Source organism: Bombus vancouverensis, chromosome 3 (assembly GCF_051014615.1).
Source record: "Bombus vancouverensis nearcticus chromosome 3, iyBomVanc1_principal, whole genome shotgun sequence".
NCBI lineage: Eukaryota > Metazoa > Arthropoda > Insecta > Hymenoptera > Apidae > Bombus > Bombus vancouverensis.
This window is the reverse complement of record NC_134913.1, coordinates 204,163-210,177: the sequence shown is the minus strand read 5'-3', so window position 1 is coordinate 210,177 and position 6,015 is coordinate 204,163. Positions and strand designations below refer to the sequence as shown.

The 6,015-nt window shown below is 32.7% G+C and overlaps 1 pseudogene; it reads left to right on the top strand.

Moving 5' to 3' along the window:
- The first annotated feature begins 3,889 nt into the window (after window positions 1–3,889).
- Window positions 3,890–5,581, top strand: LOC117163034 (glutathione S-transferase-like; annotated as a pseudogene).
- The last annotated feature ends 434 nt before the right edge of the window (window positions 5,582–6,015 follow it).

Below are 6,015 nucleotides of genomic sequence, written 5' to 3'. Positions count from 1 at the left end.
TTTATCATTTATGCGAATCCTTCTCTTCTCTTCTTTCTCTATTTACGCCCCTCGCCTTGCTTCGTACCGCCGATGATTCACAATTCGATGCACCTGAACAGCTGGAACGTCGCAGATTTTTCCGTACGATAACAAACGTGTTTTTGATGGCCTGCTTTAAACCGTGACGATCGCCATGACGTGCATCAATTGTCGAATGATGTAGTGCGACGATACTCCTACGCAACTTCTTTTTACGCTGTTTTTTCCTCTATTTTTTCTTCCTGTGTGTTATCACATGATCATGAGATACCTGTATAGAAGATGCAAAGAGTCTGTGAAGAATTTACAGATATTTAAGATTATCATAATGTTTAAGCAAAAGCTAAGACGCAAAATATTGCTCAAGATGTAATTATGTAATATTTACTCAATTTCTAGAAGACTGTTTATATCTTGTTGTTATTCTTGATATGGAGATAAATATAGTATACTTTATTAAGACCTAGATAAAAGACTTTTTTCTCGTTTCTCTTCTCTTACTTAATCACTAAGAGTTATATAACGTTTATTCGATAATTCTGCTTCTCCTGACCTTTCCACAAATGGTTGTTTATATCTCGACATTCTTGGTACTTTTAATCAAATTTTAATAACAGTACTTTACTCGTCAGAAGTAAATAAAAAAGCTCTAAGTAGAAGCAAGGATTTACTTACCTTTCCTTTCTCGAATCTCAGTTAGCAATGTTGTTCCTCTTGAAAGATTTTCCAAGTTTCCAAGACAATTTCCACGCTGGTAACATTGTATATATTTCAAGTATCGTGAACCACAGGAACTTGTTGAGGCAATATTGAAGAAAGCAAAGAGAATGAAGAAATTGTAGGAACTATGATAGGCTACTCCTTCTTTCACAACTTATTTTCTCTTCGTTTGGGGGGAAAAATACAAATGAACGTAACGGTTGGTTTCAGCTATCTGCTACTATCGCATGGAGGAGAATCCTGAAAAGAAGAAAGCGAGGAAGAATCAACTTTTGAACGAAACAATACCATTTTACTTGACTAAATTCGACCAGATTATTGGCGAAAATGAATGATATATCATTCCTTCTACCGTAAGATTTTTTATCCAAATTTAATGTTAAAATTTTTAGTCTTTGTGCAAACTGGGCCATGTTGTCCATAAAAAATGATTGAAACTTTGTTGCGACAAGACAGCTTTAATTGTTGAGAGCAGAGTGTATCTTTAAAATTCACTCCTGTTAGTTTATGTACAAATGAATTTGCCAAGATTTTCAGCTTTTAGATAATTATTCATGTATCTTCCTCCATCAAGTTTGATAGAAATTATTACTATCGTAATCAAAGCAAAGATTAAGATATGTAAAATCATTTCTCTGGATATGACACTCTTGTTTAATGAGTGATAAATGATACCATTCGAAATATCATATTTATATAATATATAATGATACTTATAAGTGTAATCACTTAAGTACAGATATCTGAATTTTTCTCACTGTCACTGACATAGATACGTATTATCGTTCCTTAGATTACTTGACCAGTTTATTTCTTTCATCACTGTGTTATTATATAATAATAATAAATAGTCACATTAAATTAATTTAGTATGATTATGTTGTTTAATAATACGTGTTTCATTGCAAAATATTTAGTTAAAATGTGTATCGAATCGTTGTAATGCCAAAGATGTCAATTGATGTAATGTAATAATAAAGTACAAAGTATAATAAAGTATAAAGTATAATTTCGTCTGTGGTATAATCTTTCTATTCCATTTTGTTACGTCGCACCGCGAGCAATATGGCAACCAGATGTCACCGGATACTCGCAGCGTATCCTCCATAGTTTCAAGTACCTTCCATAAATCTCATAGATTTCCTAGAAAAGGTCCTTCAAACCAAACAAACGTCTGTTTCCGAAGAATTTCTAAAGACTATTGTCTACCCCGACTGGACAAGGGAAAATTAGTTTTTCTCACGTATGCTGCAACTTTCCTCCCACTAACCACTTTCTCTCGAGGGCGGTTAAGACCCTTCGTTAACCAATTAACAACGAAGCCACTTCCTTCACTCTCCTAACTAAAATCGTCACCAACAAATCCGATGGTCCCGTGCGCTAGACACACCCATCCTTAGCTTTCCTCCGAGACAGCATCGTCTCCCAAGACAGTTCTGATTTCACATCCTTCGAACGGTCAATATCCTTCCACCGGGTAGGACACACCCACAGATCAGTCACTCATTCATCTCGTACATATTCTCAACGCGAGAATTGATTGTAATTTCAACAAATAAATACAAAAAAAAATCTCGTACATACGCACCAGCGTAACTGCCTTCGTTATAAGTTGTTGGAATAAACGGTGAAATATAACTTACTATACTGTGTCATATTCATTTAACCACCTCTTATCTTAACCGAAACAGGGGAACGACTACTTCGCGGCGTCGATTCACCGAATCGTAGCGAGAATTTACGCCTCTCGCTACTGCGACTGCGTCTCTCCGCGAACGGTCGTAACACATTGATCGACAGAAGTACTAAACTCTAATAACATAAATTTATATATTTTCTATTTCCCAGCCACCAGTTTTATAGATTTTTCTATCTTCTGTACTACTTTTATCCCTTTTATTTTTCTTACATGAGATTATTGTAAATTTAATATCATTTGTTCGCAATATTTGTTATTTATCTTTCATTGAGTTTGAAATTTCGCGCTTCAATGTTGTGTGTTGTTCGACGTTTTATCGAACGATGTTTATCGAACTAGTTTATGAATACATACATAATCATTAAAGAATCTATAAACCTTACTAGTTTGTTTTTACTAAGTTTTGTTACAGAAAACATGTTCTCATAAATTTTCAACTTTAATTTATGGAAATTTATTAACCTTAAACTATAAAATCATTCAATGAGACTTTCCGGATGTTTTTATGTAGTCATAATTTCACATATCAGCACAGCTCCACCAATACGATAAGAGTTACGTGGAAGCAACAGGGGGGAAGAAGAACATATAGAGATCTAAAGGTTATTTTTGTCTCATTCAAGTTTCTGTTAACCGGCTTGGAAATTTCCTGTGCTTGTTTCGATTTTGAAGTCTTAAAAAAAAAATTGTAAGTAAATAGTATATATATAGTATATATATCCTGAGTCAAAGTTTCTCTTTATAAATAATAAACCGTTTAAAAACTATATTTTGTATGTTTTTTCCTTATTCATAATTAAATGATAAATATGAAATACTTCTACAGAAAGCCGACATCCTTCAATTAACCGAACAGCAGATGATTTAAAAATTAGTAGTTGAAAGAAATAAATGTTATTACATGTTCATAATTGATCGATAAATTTAAATATACAATTAGAAAATGTTTCTTCTTTATTGATAGCTAAATAATACAGATAAGATACAAGATACTTGTACGAAAAGTCGGCGCGTCGTTCAATTAACGGAACAGCAGAGGATTTGAAAATTAGTAGTTGAAAGAAATAAATGTTGTCATATGTTCATAATTGATCGATAAATTTAAGTATGCAATTAGAAAATGTTTCTTATGTTTGGAGGAATATGTAATCACTGCTGAATGTTTTGTAGTTACGAAAGTTGTATACAAACATACATTGTACATACGACTAGTAATGGTACTAAATTACTGTCAGAGGGTCTTGGGTGTATAGAACCATATGGTTAAATTAATACTAGAGATAACGAATCGCGCGAATGTAATTAATATTTTGATATGCGTTGTTTGCATTAATTGATAGTTTTCTTATAAACTTTTTTATAAACAATTTCATTGCTATAGAAAAAAGATAAATGCCGGTAATATGTCTATCCTACTTAAATAGAAAGTGCAATATTTTGTTATAATATTTGGCGCAAGTTTATACATTATTACATCCAAAAATAATATTCTTTTTATATCTAAGCTATATTAAAATATAAAGATACAAATAGCTATGCGAGTAGTTAGTAGTTGATGCTTTTTACTTAAATTGTCTTATACTTCATAATTTGTAATAATATAATTCTTGTCATCAATGATTCTTTGTTTTTACTTTGTATATATTATACTTCCAGGAAGATGCCGCTCTATAAATTGACTTACTTCCCAGTTACGGCATTGGCAGAACCAATCCGTTCTTCTTCAGCTATGCTAGTATTCCATTTGAAGTTGAACGTATCAAAAAGGACGTCTGGCCAGAAATAAAGCCCTGTAAGCTTAAAATTTAAAGAAGTTCTGTTTCTTAAATCTCATCTTTCCTAATTTAACTAAAGTAGCTAAATAAAGTAGAACACAATTATGCAGAGTATAACAGAGATTATTGTTTACTCTCCATTGCTCTATAAGATATGTGGGAGAACAATAGGTATTGTTAAGGAGACAATGCCCTTTGTTTGCTGATAAATTATCAATAAATTAAATTATATCTTTCCAAAAGAGATAACAGGAAGCTAGATATTTAAGAAGCATCATAATCTGTTTGTTCGATAGAATCTTTGATTCTATTAGTTGTATGTTTTTAGTGACTCCTTATGGCCTGCTTCCTATGCTCGTAGCTGATAGAAGGAAGGTTGCTCAGTCTACAGCTATTTGCCGTTACTTAGCCAAACAATATGACTTAGCTGGAAAGACTGACTGGGCAAATCTTCATATTGATGCCACTGTTGATACTATTCATGATATTCGTCATAGTGAGTATCCAGTGCTGTTTTGCATAAATCTTATGAGAATCTTGATAACAGATAGTACATATCTGCTCAGGTATTTATTAGTTGAAATCCGATTTAATATTTGATTTAATCGAACGATACACGTATGTCAACAATACAAGACAAAGGATTAAAAAGGATTGTAATTCTATCTTCAGTATCATTTAAATTTCGCACAACACTGTATTCAAATTAGTATAACATTAGCGAATAGTATTTAACTGAAAACAAATTTTCAGAAATTGCCGCCTTCCACTATGAGGAGGACGAGAAGGTCAAAGCTGCAAAACGCAAGGCTGCTGAAGAGACGCTGCCGTTCATTTTAGAACGTTTGGACCAGCAAGTGAAGGAAAATGACGGCTACTTCTACGATGGTACTCTCTCTTGGGCTGATTTAACATTCGTTGCTCTGCTCGATTATTTGAACTTTATGTACAAGTCTGATCTGATCGAGAATTACGAGAATCTGAAGCTGCTGGAGAAAAAGGTCCTCCTTCTGCCCAAGATCAAAAACTGGATTGAGAGACGCCCAGTTAGCGAATTCTAAACTTCACGATTGCTTATGGTTTTATAAGCGTTTAAAGATTGCGGTCTTAGTGTGTTGAGAGAATGAAGAACGAATCGTATTGATGGAAGTTTGTATGGAATATACTGATTGCTTTTAACATTCATTAGTTCCAGTTATTACCGATATTTTTGTCATTTAGTTAGGGTTTTCCCTTTAGATTACGTTGTGATAGAGAACTATTATTTGTGTATTCCTACAGAAACATACGAACTATATAAACTGTTGACACGATGTTGTGCTTTTGTATTATAGAGATAATAATAAAACCATCAAACAATCATTAATTATGTTTTTTATTATATTCATTAAGAATTGAAGATTACCTCCTTGGTGATCTTGATAATATCGTATTTTACAAATGTTGAACAAAAAAAAATGTATGATTATTTTATTCAATACGTTATGAGGGTTGCTTTAAAAAAAATACGAGTTATATATTTCTTTGAAAAAAGCATGATTTTTATCGATACAATAATGTTCTTCTGTTATCGCTTTAAAGTTGAGCACTTCGTTGATTACACGAGAGAACTCGCCTACAGCAAACAAGATACGACCGTGTGTAAAGTAATTAATCTGTTTGCTCGTTGCTAGCTACACATAAGGCTTGCGTAAAAAAAAAATATGCATTTCAGTTCAGGCGGAGAATTATGTAGGAAGTCATTTTGTCGATCAATAACTTAGTTAATAAAAGATCAAATTTTCATGTACATAAATGTAA